This window comes from Gnatocerus cornutus, chromosome 7, assembly GCF_029298725.1.
Source record: "Gnatocerus cornutus isolate USDA-ARS CGAHR chromosome 7, icGnaCorn1.1, whole genome shotgun sequence".
Classification (NCBI taxonomy): Eukaryota; Metazoa; Arthropoda; class Insecta; order Coleoptera; family Tenebrionidae; genus Gnatocerus; species Gnatocerus cornutus.
This window is the reverse complement of record NC_142239.1, coordinates 4,191,703-4,208,408: the sequence shown is the minus strand read 5'-3', so window position 1 is coordinate 4,208,408 and position 16,706 is coordinate 4,191,703.

Here is a 16,706-nt window from a genome sequence, read left to right as displayed (position 1 = left end):
GAGCACGAAATCTACAAAATCATCACTTTTTACCAAGATTCAACGGCTGAAGTGCAAGAAAACAGCAGAATTCTGCACGAAATCATCAAAATTCTTACAGAAAACCGCATATTTCGATGCAAAACGACGATTTCTCGCTGATTTTCGTTGTTTTCTATTTTGAATTCGCAATGAAGAGCACGAAATCTACAAAATCATGAATTTTTACCAAGATTCAACGGCTGAATTGCAAGAAAACAGCAGAATTCTGCACGAAATCATCAAAATTCTTACAGAAAACCGCATATTTCGATGCAAAACGACGATTTCTCGCCGATTTTCGTTGTTTTCTCGCATGAATTCGCAAAGAAGAGCACGAAATCTACAAAATCATGACTTTTTACCAAGATTCAACGGCTGAATTGCAAGAAAACAGCAGAATTCTGCACGAAATCATCAAAATTCTTAGAGAAAACCGCATATTTCGATGCAAAACGACGATTTCTCGCTGATTTTCGTTGTTTTCTATCTTGAATTCGCAAAAAAGAGCACGAAATCTACAAAATCATGACTTTTTACCAAGATTCAACGGCTGAATTGCAAGAAAACAGCAGAATTCTGCACGAAATCGTCAAAATTCTTAGAGAAAACCGCATATTTCGATGCAAAACGACGATTTCTCGCCGATTTAAGTTGTTTTCTGGCTTGAATTCGCAAAGAAGAGCACGAAATCTACAAAATCATCACTTTTTACCAAGATTCAACGGCTGAATTGCAAGAAAACAGCAGAATTCTGCACGAAATCATCAAAATTCTTACAGAAAACCGCATATTTCGATGCAAAACGACGATTTCTCGCCGATTTTCGTTGTTTTCTATCTTGAATTCGCCAGGAAAAGCACGAAATCTACAAAATCATGACTTTTTGCCTAGATTCAACGGCTGAATTGCAAGAAAACAGCAGAATTCTGCACGAAATCATCAAAATTCTTACAGAAAACCGCATATTTCAATGCAAAACGACGATTTCTCGCCGATTTTCGTTGTTTTCTGGCTTGAATTCGCAAAGAAGAGCACGAAATCTACAAAATCATCACTTTTTACCAAGATTCAACGGCTGAATTGCAAGAAAACAGCAGAATTCTGCACGAAATCATCAAAATTCTTAGAGAAAACCGCATATTTCGATGCAAAACAACGATTTCTCGCCGATTTTCGTTGTTTTCTGGCTTGAATTCGCAAAGAAGGGCACGAAATCTACAAAATCATGACTTTTTACCTAGTTTCAACGGCTGAATTGCAAGAAAACAGCAGAATTCTGCACGAAATCATCAAAATTTTTACAGAAAACCGCATATTTCGATGCAGAACGACGATTTCTAGCCGATTTTCGTTGTTTTCTGGCTTGAATTCGCAAAGAAGAGCACGAAATCTACAAAATCATCACTTTTTACCAAGATTCAACGGCTGAAGTGCAAGAAAACAGCAGAATTCTGCACGAAATCATCAAAATTCTTACAGAAAACCGCATATTTCGATGCAAAACGACGATTTCTCGCTGATTTTCGTTGTTTTCTATTTTGAATTCGCAATGAAGAGCACGAAATCTACAAAATCATGAATTTTTACCAAGATTCAACGGCTGAATTGCAAGAAAACAGCAGAATTCTGCACGAAATCATCAAAATTCTTACAGAAAACCGCATATTTCGATGCAAAACGACGATTTCTCGCCGATTTTCGTTGTTTTCTAGCATGAATTCGCAAAGAAGAGCACGAAATCTACAAAATCATGACTTTTTACCAAGATTCAACGGCTGAATTGCAAGAAAACAGCAGAATTCTGAACGAAATCATCAAAATTCTTACAGAAAACCGCATATTTCGATACAAAACGACGATTTCTCGCCGATTTTCGTTGTTTTCTGGCATGAATTCGCAAAGAAGAGCACGAAATCTACAAAATCATGACTTTTTACCAAGATTCAACGGCTGAATTGCAAGAAAACAGCAGAATTCTGCACGAAATCATCAAAATTCTTAGAGAAAACCGCATATTTCGATGCAAAACGACGATTTCTCGCTGATTTTCGTTGTTTTCAATCTTGAATTCGCAAAAAAGAGCACGAAATCTACAAAATCATGACTTTTTACCAAGATTCAACGGCTGAATTGCAAGAAAACAGCAGAATTCTGCACGAAATCATCAAAATTCTTACAGAAAACCGCATATTTCGATGCAAAACGACGATTTCTCGCCGATTTTCGTTGTTTTCTGGCTTGAATTCGCAAAGAAGAGCACGAAATCTACAAAATCATGACTTTTTACCAAGATGCAACGGCTGAATTGCAAGAAAACAGCAGAATTCTGCACGAAATCATCAAAATTCTTACAGAAAACCGCATATTTTGATGCAAAACGACGATTTCTCGCCGATTTTCGTTGTTTTCTGGCTTGAATTCGCAAAGAAGAGCACGAAGTCTACAAAATCATGACTTTTTACCAAGATTCAACGGCTGAGTTGCAAGAAAACAGCAGAATTCTGCACGAAATCATCAAAATTCTTACAGAAAACCGGATATTTCGATGCAAAACAACGATTTCTCGCCGATTTTTGTTGTTTTCTGGCTTGAATTCGCAAAGAAGAGCACGAAATCTACAAAGTCATCACTTTTTTCCAAGATTCTACGGCTGAATTGCAAGAAAACAGCAGAATCCTTCACGAAATCATCAAAATTCTTACAGAAAACCGCATATTTCGATGCAAAACGACGATTTCTCGCCAATTTTCGTTGTTTTCTGGCTTGAATTCGCAAAGAAGAGCACGAAATCTACAAAATCAAGACTTTTTACCAAGATTCAACGGCTGAATTGTAAGAAAACAGCAGAATTCTGCACGAAATCATCAAAATTCTTAGAGAAAACTGCATATTTCGATGCAAAACAACGATTTCTCGCCGATTTTCGTTGTTTTCTATCTTGAATTCGCCAAGAAGAACACGAAATCTACAAAATCATGACTTTTTACCTAGATTCAACGGCTGAATTGCAAGAAAACAGCAGAATTCTGCACGAAATCATCAAAATTCTTACAGAAAACCGCATATTTCGATGCAAAACGACGATTTCTCGCCGATTTTCGTTGTTTTCTGGCTTGAATTCGCAAAGAAGAGCACGAAATCTACAAAATCATGACTTTTTACCAAGATTCAACGGCTGAATTGCAAGAAAACAGCAGAATTCTGCACGAAATCATCAAAATTCTTAGAGAAAACCGCATATTTCGATGCAAAACGACGATTTCTCGCTGATTTTCGTTGTTTTCTATCTTGAATTTGCAAAGAAGAGCACGAAATCTACAAAATCATGACTTTTTACCAAGATTCAACGGCTGAATTGCAAGAAAACAGCAGAATTCTGCACGAAATCATCAAAATTCTTAGAGAAAACCGCATATTTCGATGCAAAATGACGATTTCTCGCCGATTTTCGTTGTTTTCTGGCTTGAATTTGCAAAGAAGAGCACGAAATCTACAAAATCATGACTTTTTACCAAGATTCAACGGCTGAATTGCAAGAAAACAGCAGAATTCTGCACGAAATCATCAAAATTCTTAGAGAAAACCGCATATTTCGATGCAAAACGACGATTTCTCGCTGATTTTCGTTGTTTTCTATCTTGAATTTGCAAAGAAGAGCACGAAATCTACAAAATCATGACTTTTTACCAAGATTCAACGGCTGAATTGCAAGAAAACAGCAGAATTCTGCACGAAATCATCAAAATTCTTAGAGAAAACCGCATTTTTCGATGCAAAACGACGAATTCTCGCCGATTTTCGTTGTTTTCTGGCTTGAATTCGCAAAGAAGAGCACGAAATCTACAAAATCATGATTTTTTACCAAGATTCTACGGCTGAATTGCAAGAAAACAGCAGAATTCTGCACGAAATCATCAAAATTCTTACAGAAAACCGCATATTTCGATGCAAAACGACGATTTCTCGCCGATTTTCGTTGTTTTCTGGCTTGAATTCGCAAAGAAGAGCACGAAATCTACAAAATCATGACTTTTTACCAAGATTCAACGGCTGAATTGCAAGAAAACAGCAGAATTCTGCACGAAATCATCAAAATTCTTAGAGAAAACTGCATATTTCGATGCAAAACAACGATTTCTCGCCTATTTTCGTTGTTTTCTATCTTGAATTCGCCAAGAAGAACACGAAATCTACAAAGTCATGACTTTTTACCTAGATTCAACGGCTGAATTGCAAGAAAACAGCAGAATACTGTCACGTTCGGGGTGACAAGGACGGGTAGGTTCGATCGGGGGGATGATAAATACAAAGAGACCATATGGGGCCACCCAGTAAAATATATTGAAACAGACTTACTTTCTGATGACAAACATTGGATCGAGGGGCAGACACCTGACGGAACAAACACAGACACTATCGGCACAATACACCACCAGTTATTGTTCTTGTCAGTGGTGCTGCTCCCTCTTAAATACCGTCAAGGGTTTAGGTCATTTCCTCGTGCAAAGTTCAATATTGAGAAATGACATCATCATCGACACATTGCGATGTACCAAAGTTACTGCTGACTCTTACCATTTTGCTGACGTCTGTCGTCACTTAGTGACCCAGTATCAGCAAAATGGTCGAGCTAATTACGCAACGAGGAACTGACTCAAACCCTTGAAATATTATAAATAAACACTAAATCTAGGACATTGATGTGACATCCCCCGGTTCCAAACATCGAACCCCGGGCGATCATCACCGTTACAGGATGAAACAGGCATCCAACAAAATACCGCACCAGTGTGCGTATGCCTGGTTCATCCCTCACATCAATTAAAATGGATCATACTGGATTAGCCCTAATCACAGAAACACTTTCGGCGTATGACGGCATCCCTCATGGAAGAACAACTGACACTGCGGAAAAACTTGGTCTCCAACATGCACATATAGTTGAGCCATTTCCCCGGTGACCTTGCTGACTCGACGTTGATGGTAATGCAGGTCGGGGTTCCAGACAGACGTTGTACTACGAAACCCCGATGATGATGTTGCAATGACCATGACCTGTCACTTGGTGTCTTGTGACGGTCGTCGCAAGGCCGAAGGAAATGCGTCCGATGAAGATGAGGGTGGTAGTGACTGGCGAGGCAACGGTGACGATGCAGTAGGAACCGCTAGCGGTGGCCGACGTCGAATTTAGCAAGCCAGAGACGCTTGTTGCCACACTGCCCATGTCCCATGATGCTCGCCAGGTCGTTACCCCAGTCGAGCCACAGAGTCCCTCCTGATGGATGGAAGAGGGGTCGTGCGGGTGATGGGGATAAGTGTGTTCCCCCGCCCACACCTCCCTGTTCCGCGATGACCAGTTGTCTCCCAGGAGTTTGGCCGGTACGCCCATTAACCTCATCTTGGCCTCCGTCGTTTGACCTGGCATAGAGGTGGTTTGAACTGTGATGAAGGCTCCTCCAGTGATGATCCGATAACTCCCACCGCAGGTGGGTTTGGAAAATATCTACAATGGAATCGTTACGCGAATTATGGGATGTCCTGTGAAGATCGACGGCCGGTGCGCCTTTTGGATAATACGCCGGAGTTTATCCTGATCTTCACCTGACATCCGATGATGAACGAAAAATTTCTTTTACGACGGAATTCTTTTTTCTTTTTTTTTTTCTCTCCACCCCTCCTCACAACATGGCGGCCTCCGGACGACTCAATCCCTTATAGGGCCCCGGGATTGGAACGTCCCCTCGTGGCGCCTTCAGCAGGATCCTGCGAAACTTGGGGTGCTTCCTTCTAGTTGTGGTCTTGATACCACCTCATGTAATTTCGTGCTTCTTTCTTCTATTAACAATCTACCGGCTGAGAGGTCTTCTTCGACCTCCCCCTCGTCGTTTCCATTACTGGCCGGAACTTCTTCCTTTGTTCCGCACCCATATCTTCGAAACAACCGCCCTAGCAGCCACACGACCAAGGCCAGTGTGCTGAGACCGGTGAAAAGGATGGTGGTCATACACACCCAGTCTCTGTAAGATAGGTCCTCGGCCGCAGTGGTAGGCACTCGTGCAAACGCACCTGCTAGGAGTCGGTTCTGTCTGTATACATAAACTAAAGCTAGGGTTAAAACTAAATTCCAAAACTGTAGGAAGTGTGAACTATATGGTTCCAGGAACGACGAGTTTTCTTTTAAATTCTCCATTGTTGCCTGTATTGTCCGAAAAACGTTGTTGTCCAGGAAGTTTGATGAAAGATTCACATGTGGCACGTGAATAGTCCAATTTGGATTTAAACACTCTGAGAAATTCTCGAAAATTGGGTGTGAATCTTGTGCCATCGGCCTAAACTGCAGAGACTTCAGTTGTGACCATGTTGCAGGAAGAACATGGTTCAACCTGACCGCTACTCTTGACTGTTCCCCACATGGGAACCGTGATGGAATGGCAATATCTTTTCCCACTAGGAGTTGACAGTTGCACGGGAGATGAACTTCTAGTGCCCCTGGTTGAGACATAATGTCCGTAGGAAGACGCTGTTGAAAATTTGTACAATTTATGGAAATTCCCGCATGAGGATGTGTTAACACGTATACATCCTCCTGAACTTCAGAAATAATTAGTGCCTGCGATGTGTGGCAACGGAAGGAACAGTGAGCGTTGAGCTCATCAACCGTCGCCCCGGTATACATTTTTAGTGCACACTGAGGTCCATACGCACCATGTGAATTAAACCGAGCGATGTAACAAAGCTTGCTGTCGTATGGTTTACAATTATGTAAACTGGAACCAGACAACGGCCGGACGGATCGGCCCTCAGATGTAGAAGAAACTGCCAAAAACATTGTGTCGTGCATTAAGGTACATGTTTGGTTTTTCCATGCGAATGGGGTTGTGATCAATTCAAAAAGTTTCCATTGAAAGTTTTTGTGAACCACGGGAACTCGGACCTGGACAACTAGTTCGTTTTTCACGAGAGTGCAATCAGCCAAGGGTAACTTATAATATTTAGAAACCTCATGTGCTGGGATTGCCAAATCCATATGAGAAGACATCAGCGTTTTACTTAGTGACAACAAGTCCGAAGAGAAAGTTTTAGGATTAACAATTAATTGTGGGATGTGATGGTCCTTACAATCCTGCATGATCTGAGCATCTCGCAATAGTTGGAGTAAATACATTGATTTTTTTGAATTTTCGAAAATAAGGAATAGAGTTCTTTGAAAATCTTTATCATTCTCGTTCTTTTCATTACTAACGCGGTGAGACATTTCGATATCGTGTTGCATAATAAGTTTTACCTTATCTTCCAAATCCCTGAATGAATTAGCCACTTGTGCTGAATAGCTCTTGAAGGCACCCGTCACATTGCCAATTGAAAGAAGATCGGCTTGAAGGCCAGAATTTAATAATCTAAGCTGATCCCGAAATTGACGCTCCTCCGTAACCAAGGTATCCAATTTTCTTTGAGTAGCAACTCCACAACACCAAGATAATCCTGAACCAATAAAATCAAGGGCACGTTTAGAACGTTGCGTAGAAGAAGTTGCGTAATCATCATAAAATGAATCTGAATCTTGATGTAGAGAAAAAACATGTGGATTAATGGAATCGTTAAGAAGCCGGATGTTATCGAAAAAGTTAATATTGAGGTCTCCCAATTTCTGCCCCATAACACACATTGGTCGTTGTTCGTTGGTAGCGCATAAATTGCCGTAGGCGTAATCTCGGCTTTCCTCTGACATCTCGAGATCCAACTTGGTCCATTCGGTACGGTATGTGATTGGGATGGATGCTTCATACGGAACTGAATCCGGAAGTGGCTTCCAGTATGCACCGGATGTTATCTTCACCGGCAGAGGAGCCACGGCGGTAATCACCGTTGTGATAAAAAAACTGGAAACAATCAATTTTTTTTTGTCGAATAATGCGAGAAATTAATTAAAGTTGAAAAGCAAAACTTTAGCTATAAATCAATAAAATGGACTGATTGCTTTCAGACGCTTGTTTACGCTTAAAAATGGTACAATTAAGAGGCCTACTTCCGAAACGGTTGTTTATCAACACTGTTGTAATTCGAGAATCGCTGAGCCAACCAAAAGCAACATTACACCGAACAATTTCTTGCACGATCACCTTGACCATGACCATGACATTAGAACACCCGTTAAAGAACCAATTATCGCCCTTAATTTTCTTGAGTTATAGGGGTGAAAACTACAAACTTGACCTAGTCAAGTTAGCTTACCCCTACCCCATTGAAATGAAGAAGGTTAACAATCTGAAAGCAAGTTTATGAATTCCCAAAGCATAAAAGAAGAAAAAGAAAAAAATAATTAATTAAGAGAAACATAAGAAAAATTTTCGTAGGATCTATATCTTTTCGTTTTGGCCTTCCTCTTGTGTGATTGTCCGGGTTTGAATTTCTTCTTCCTCCCATGGCGCATTGTAAGGTAACATTCGGTTTACATGAATTGTATCTGTGATTGGTTTCTTTTTTGTTCCCATTTTTACCACATAGTTGACGTCGCTTCTTTTTTCTATAATTTCATAAGGACCATGCCATCTAAGTAAGAGCTTATCGCTGAGTCCCACTTTTCTTCTAGGTGTGTAGATTTTCACTTTATCTCCTACTTGAAACTGTACATCCCTGTGTTTTGCATCGTAACGTTCCTTGTCTCTCTTCTGCTTCGTTTGCACGTTTTTGACTGCTTCCTCCCGGGCTTCCCTTGTGGTTTTAAGGTAGCTGGTCACATCGAACCCCACCCTGGATAATAAACTTGCTTCTGTTGGTAGGACAGCTTCGCGGCCGTAGATTAACTTGAACGGTGAAAATCTTGTACTCTCCTGTATGCAACAATTGTATGCGAACGTAAGATGCTGAACGTATAAACACCAGTCCGTCTGATTCGTGTTTGTGTATAAACTGAGCATGTCCCCCAAAGTTTTGTTGAAGCGTTCGGTCAGACCATTGGCTTGCGGATGATAACTTGTCGTAAAAAAGGAGGTGGTTCCCATTTCCCTTAGTAGATTTGTCACTAATTCCGATCGGAAGACTGCACCACGGTCACTCACGAGATAACGTGGAGCGCCATGCTTTGTGATTATGAAGTCCACCAAAAAACCAGCAACCTGTTTAGCTGTGCCATCCCGCAAAGCGGCGGCCGTGGCCCAACGCGTAGCATAGTCGGTGGCCACCACGATCATTGTCTTCCCCCTCACTGATTTCTTAAATGGTCCCAAAAGGTCTATTCCCACTTTCTCAAATGGGTGTGGTGTTATTTCGATGGGGTGTAACAATCCGGATGGTTTCACTCCCACGTTGCCCTTTCTTGCCTGGCAGTCTGGACAACCCTTAATGTAACGTTCAATATCACGCCGCATACCGTTCCAAAAATACCGCTGGCTGATCTTTCCCAAACATTTGGCAAAACCCAGGTGTCCCGAGAGAGGTTCGTTGTGATTGGAAAAGAGAATTTCTGTACGTAGGTTTCTGGGGATGACTAATAAATCTTCTAATCCATTCTTGCTATGGTTTTTCTTGTACAAAACTCCATCCTTCACCTTGAATTGATTTGCTCGTTTTCTTTCTGACAGTGAAGATTTCGATTGATCATCCGACAGAATAGCCATTATTTTAAGGATTTCCGGGTCCTGTTTCTGTGAGTCTGAAATTTCCATGTTTTCAAGTAAGTAAGTTGGGATGTCTTCAGCCTCATCTTCGTCGTCCTTCCCTGCGTCCCTGACCGGAAATCGTGAAAGGCAGTCTACATCTCCGTGATTTCGGCCAGGTCGGTGAATGATTTCGTATTCGTGTTCCGCCAATTTCAAAGCCCATCTTGCCAGTCGCCCTGTTGGACTCTTCAGTGTTTTCATTTGGCAAAGCGCGTGGTGATCTGTCAGGATTCGGATGTGTTTACCGTAGATGAGGTGTCGCAAATATCCCAAACTCCAAATCACCGCAAGCGCTTCAAGTTCCGAGACAGTGTAGTTCTTTTCGGCCTTGGTTAGGCTTCGCGAGATGTAAGCCACTGGGTGCCAATTCTCCTGATGTGGTTGAAGAAGTACGGCGCCAATGCCATATCCGCAGGCGTCAACCCGAAGTTCTACGTTCTGGTTTGGGTCATAATGTCGGAGGACTGGGCTTGTTACTAGGCGTTGTTTAAGGTCATCGAAGGTGACTTGATGGTCCAGTGTCCAGTGAAAGTCCGTGTCCTTTTTCGTAAGTTCGTGTAAAGGGCGAGCAATTGTTGAAAAATTTTTGATGAATTTTCGGTAATAATTACAAAGACCCAAAAAGGACTGAACATCTTTAACTTTCCGTGGAACCGGAAAATTCTTAATAGCCGTCAATTTATCCTCATCAGGTAAAAGTCCATCCCGATTCACGACATAACCCAGAAGTTTAACTTCTGATTGCGCGAAGAAGCATTTGGATGGTTTCAATGTCAGATGTGCGTCCCGCAGTCTACGTAGTACTTTCTCCAGTCTTCGTAGATGTTCCTCGAAAGTAGATGAAAACACAACTATGTCGTCGATGTAAGTCAAAACTTCTTTCCATTTCATATCGGCAAAGACCGTATCGGCAAGATGTTGGAAACTGGCAGGAGCATTCGTGAGACCGAAAGGCATAACTTCAAACTCGTAAAGTCCATCTGGGCAAATGAAGGCTGTTTTTTTCTTACTATCCTCGGCAACTCCCATCTGCCAATAACCGCTATAGAGGTCAAGGGTGGTAAAGTAATTTGCTCCTCCGAGGTACGAAAGGATGTCGTCAATTACCGGTAGGGGGTAAACATCCCGTTTCGTCAGTGCATTCAGTTTACGGTAATCCACACAAAACCGGTAAGTGTTATCCTTTTTCTTAACCAGGACTACCGGTGATGACCAACTCGAAGTGGAGGGACGTATAATCCCATTTTCCAACATCTCGTTGACTTGTGTTCGGATGATTTCTCTCTCCTTCTGGGAAACTCGGTACGGTCGACTGTGGACAGGTGTTGCGTCACCGGTGTCGATATGATGTTTTACCAATTGCGTGAATCCCATTTCTGCCGTGCAATTTGCGAAGACATCGCGGTATTTCTTGAAAAGGGATAGTAATCGACTCTCCTCTTCTTTGCTTAAACTGTTGTTGATGTTGTACGAAGGATTATTGATGGGTGTCCCTGTGTCTTCTTCGACGATTAAGAGTTGGGGAATATCCAAATGATTTTTTGGCACCAGAAAACCGACCGTGCTCCCCTCAAAAATTTTCCGAGCCGCATACCCCGATAAACTTACCTCAATCTTTTTTTGATGAAGATCTGGTCTAATAATACATCTATGTTCAATACAGAAATTGTTATTTACAATAAAGGTAAAATTATCCATATTAAGGTCCCGTTGTTCCTGTGTCTTCCCGAAAATTTTAATTCCCAAGCTGTTAGTTACACCAATCTTAATTAAGCAATTATTACTAATACAGACTTTAAATAGTTCATCCTCGTTATATTCCCCTAATAAATTTAATCCATTGTAGTTCTCAAATAAAAAAGGTATTGTATTATTACTCAACAAAGTTACTTCTTGTTTGTTAAAATCTAATGATGCCTGTGTCGCAAGCAAAAAATTAATACCCAAAATCATTGGCCGTGGTAGTCTTTGTACCACCAAAAAATGTTCCTCATACGGGTGGCCGTTAATATCTAACCTCATTAGATTCGTTCCCAATACTACTATTTTTGTCCCACTAGCCGAAATAAGATAGCGAGGCGATGAATCTTTTGTCATTAATGATTTTACAAACTTTTTCTCTATAATATTCATCGCACTGCCCGTATCTATTAAAGCATCTATTTTAATTGAATTTTCTAAAATAACCCTAATTAACGGTAGTCTAATAGTTTTGCCCATCTTAGCCGAAATTGTGAGCACCGCTGGGGTGGGCTGCTCCCCTAGTGCTGCTGGTGGTTTAAATTACCGTTGTTATTCCGTCTGTCTTGGTGTCCACCCCTTGCAGCCCCAATATTGTCTCGACTTTGATTATTATCTTCATGACGGGAAGAAGGATTCGGGGTTGGGGAGCGTGCATGGTAGGAACTTCGATTGCGTTGTTGGTCCCGGAAATGAACCGTCGGTGCCGGAGAGGTTGAAGAGCGCTCAGATGAAGACGGATATCTTCCATGAGAATAAGACTGATAGCGATTAGCCGGTTGAGATCGGCGCCCATGGTTTTGAAAAGGACGCGTGCACGTTCGAGCCAAATGTCCTGGACGTCCACAATTAAAACATTTTGGTCTAGCGTCGTGCGTACGAGTTGACAAATCCCGAAAAGCGCGTCTCAACTGTTGAAGTTCCGTTTCCGCTTGATAATCACCAAGGGTGTAAACTGGTGCTGGCTTGTTCCTTGAGGTACGCTCTAGGCTTGTAATTTGGTCGAATTTTCGTAATAGTTCAATTAATTGCTGAGAATTTTCGGTGCGCGCTGCGTGAGTCAAGTATAATTTTTTACACGTGTCGTTAAAACCCCGTTTTAAAATTCTCGTTACTTCTGATGTTGGCATTGCCGGATTGATTAAATTGATAATTGCAATGATATCATTGAAATATGCCAAAGGGCTTTCGTTCTCTCCTTGCCGACGACCGTCTAATTTATCATACAATTCTTCCTTTGCAAATTCTGATTGAAAATGAGTTTTAAAATCTGAAATAATACCGTCCCACGTTTTAGTTGCATTTGCTGCTTTGGTTTTGTATTCCTCGTACCACGTTTGAGCAAAATCGCGTAAAAACGAACCGAATAATCTCATTTTAACTGTATCCGTCCAATTATTGTATGAAGCGGTTTTTTCGAAATCACGCACAAATATCAAAACATTATCAACTAACGGGTCAAACGTAGGTGGATTTTGGTATTTCGGAAGAAGTGGTTCGGCTGAAGCCGTACTTAAGTCGCCTAAAGTTTTATCAGCCATGATACGACGCGTTGTTACTTGAGGTTCTCTTAAGGGTCTTGGTGTGAAAAAATTTGGATGCTGATTTTTATCGTAAAGTAATTCGCGGCCTGATAATGTGTAATCTTCTGTGTCGGAAAGAGTCGACGCGTTCAATGTTTCTGATGATTCACTTAAAACACGAATAAATTCGGCTTGATGCGGTTTGACCGTTTTATCCAAAATCTCCGGCAAATCTAACTTTAATTCAAATTGAGCAGCTAAAATTGTTTTATCAATAACTTCCCGTCGCGGACTTTGATTATTTAATTTTGGAGTTTCGACTGGCCTCGTATGAACGTCACTACTACGATATTTAGGATGAAAATTACCGTATTTATCCGATCTTAACAATTTATCGTTCCAATTCGACATCAAACACTACCCGTATAATTTTGAAAAAAGGTTACCAGAACACGAAAAAGTTGAACAAAATGAAAATTTTGTTCAGAACGGCGCCTCCACTACTTTTGTCACGTTCGGGGTGACAAGGACGGGTAGGTTCGATCGGGGGGATGATAAATACAAAGAGACCATATGGGGCCACCCAGTAAAATATATTGAAACAGACTTACTTTCTGATGACAAACATTGGATCGAGGGGCAGACACCTGACGGAACAAACACAGACACTATCGGCACAATACACCACCAGTTATTGTTCTTGTCAGTGGTGCTGCTCCCTCTTAAATACCGTCAAGGGTTTAGGTCATTTCCTCGTGCAAAGTTCAATATTGAGAAATGACATCATCATCGACACATTGCGATGTACCAAAGTTACTGCTGACTCTTACCATTTTGCTGACGTCTGTCGTCACTTAGTGACCCAGTATCAGCAAAATGGTCGAGCTAATTACGCAACGAGGAACTGACTCAAACCCTTGAAATATTATAAATAAACACTAAATCTAGGACATTGATGTGACAATACTGCACGAAATCATCAAAATTCTTACAGAAAACCGCATATTTCGATGCAAAACGACGATTTTTCGCCGATTTTCGTTGTTTTCTGGCTTGAATTTGCAAAGAAGAGCACGAAATCTACAAAATCATGACTTTTTACCAAGATTCAACGGCTGAATTGCAAGAAAACAGCAGAATTCTGCACAAAATCATCAAAATTCTTACAGAAAACCGCATATTTCGATGCAAAACGACGATTTCTCGCCGATTTTCGTTGTTTTCTGGCATGAATTCGCAAAGAAGAGCACGAAATCTACAAAATCATGACTTTTTACCAAGATTCAACGGCTGAATTGCAAGAAAACAGCAGAATTCTGCACGAAATCATCAAAATTCTTACAGAAAACCGCATATTTCGATGCAAAACAACGATTTCTCGCCGATTTTCGTTGTTTTCTATCTTGAATTCGCCAAGAAGAACACGAAATCTACAAAATCATGACTTTTTACCTAGATTCAACGGCTGAATTGCAAGAAAACAGCAGAATTCTGCACGAAATCATCAAAATTCTTACAGAAAACCGCATATTTCGATGCAAAACGACGATTTCTCGCCGATTTTCGTTGTTTTCTGGCTTGAATTCGCAAAGAAGAGCACGAAATCTAGAAAATCATGACTTTTTACCAAGATTCAACGGCAGAATTGCAAGAAAACAGCAGAATTCTGCACGAAATCATCAAAATTCTTAGAGAAAACCGCATATTTCGATGCAAAACGACGATTTCTCGCTGATTTTCGTTGTTTTCTATCTTGAATTTGCAAAGAAGAGCACGAAATCTACAAAATCATGACTTTTTACCAAGATTCAACGGCTGAATTGCAAGAAAACAGCAGAATTCTGCACGAAATCATCAAAATTCTTAGAGAAAACCGCATATTTCGATGCAAAATGACGATTTCTCGCCGATTTTCGTTGTTTTCTGGCTTGAATTTGCAAAGAAGAGCACGAAATCTACAAAATCATCACTTTTTACCAAGATTCAACGGCTGAATTGCAAGAAAACAGCAGAATTCTGCACGAAATCATCAAAATTCTTACAGAAAACCGCATATTTCGATGCAAAACGACGATTTCTCGCCGATTTTCGTTGTTTTCTGGCTTCAATTCGCAAAGAAGAGCACGAAATCTACAAAATCATGACTTTTTACCAAGATTCAACGGCTGAATTGCAAGAAAACAGCAGAATTCTGCACGAAATCATCAAAATTCTAACAGGAAACCGCATTTTTCGATGCAAAACGACGAATTCTCGCCGATTTTCGTTGTTTTCTGGCTTGAATTCGCAAAGAAGAGCACGAAATCTACAAAATCATGACTTTTTACCAAGATTCAACGGCTGAATTGCAAGAAAACAGCAGAATTCTGCACGAAATCATCAAAATTCTTAGAGAAAACTGCATATTTCGATGCAAAACAACGATTTCTCGCCTATTTTCGTTGTTTTCTATCTTGAATTCGCCAAGAAGAACACGAAATCTACAAAGTCATGACTTTTTACCTAGATTCAACGGCTGAATTGCAAGAAAACAGCAGAATTCTGCACGAAATCATCAAAATTCTTACAGAAAACCGCATATTTCGATGCAAAACGACGATTTTTCGCCGATTTTCGTTGTTTTCTGGCTTGAATTTGCAAAAAAGAGCACGAAATCTACAAAATCATGACTTTTTACCAAGATTCAACGGCTGAATTGCAAGAAAACAGCAGAATTCTGCACAAAATCATCAAAATTCTTACAGAAAACCGCATATTTCGATGCAAAACGACGATTTTTCGCCGATTTTCGTTGTTTTCTGGCTTGAATTTGCAAAGAAGAGCACGAAATCTACAAAATCATGACTTTTTACCAAGATTCAACGGCTGAATTGCAAGAAAACAGCAGAATTCTGCACAAAATCATCAAAATTCTTACAGAAAACCGCATATTTCGATGCAAAACGACGATTTCTCGCCGATTTTCGTTGTTTTCTGGCATGAATTCGCAAAGAAGAGCACGAAATCTACAAAATCATGACTTTTTACCAAGATTCAACGGCTGAATTGCAAGAAAACAGCAGAATTCTGCACGAAATCATCAAAATTCTAACAGGAAACCGCATTTTTCGATGCAAAACGACGAATTCTCGCCGATTTTCGTTGTTTTCTGGCTTGAATTCGCAAAGAAGAGCACGAAATCTACAAAATCATGACTTTTTACCAAGATTCAACGGCTGAATTGCAAGAAAACAGCAGAATTCTGCACGAAATCATCAAAATTCTTAGAGAAAACTGCATATTTCGATGCAAAACAACGATTTCTCGCCGATTTTCGTTGTTTTCTATCTTGAATTCGCCAAGAAGAACACGAAATCTACAAAATCATGACTTTTTACCTAGATTCAACGGCTGAATTGCAAGAAAACAGCAGAATTCTGCACGAAATCATCAAAATTCTTACAGAAAACCGCATTTTTCGATGCAAAACGACGAATTCTCGCCGATTTTCGTTGTTTTCTGGCTTAAATTCGCAAAGAAGAGCACGAAATCTACAAAATCATGACTTTTTACCAAGATTCAACGGCTGAATTGCAAGAAAACAGCAGAATTCTGCACGAAATCATCAAAATTCTTACAGAAAACCGCATATTTCGATGCAAAACAACGATTTCTCGCCGATTTTTGTTGTTTTCTGGCTTGAATTCGCAAAGAAGAGCACGAAATCTACAAAATCATCACTTTTTACCAAGATTCAACGGCTAAATTGCAAGAAAACAGCAGA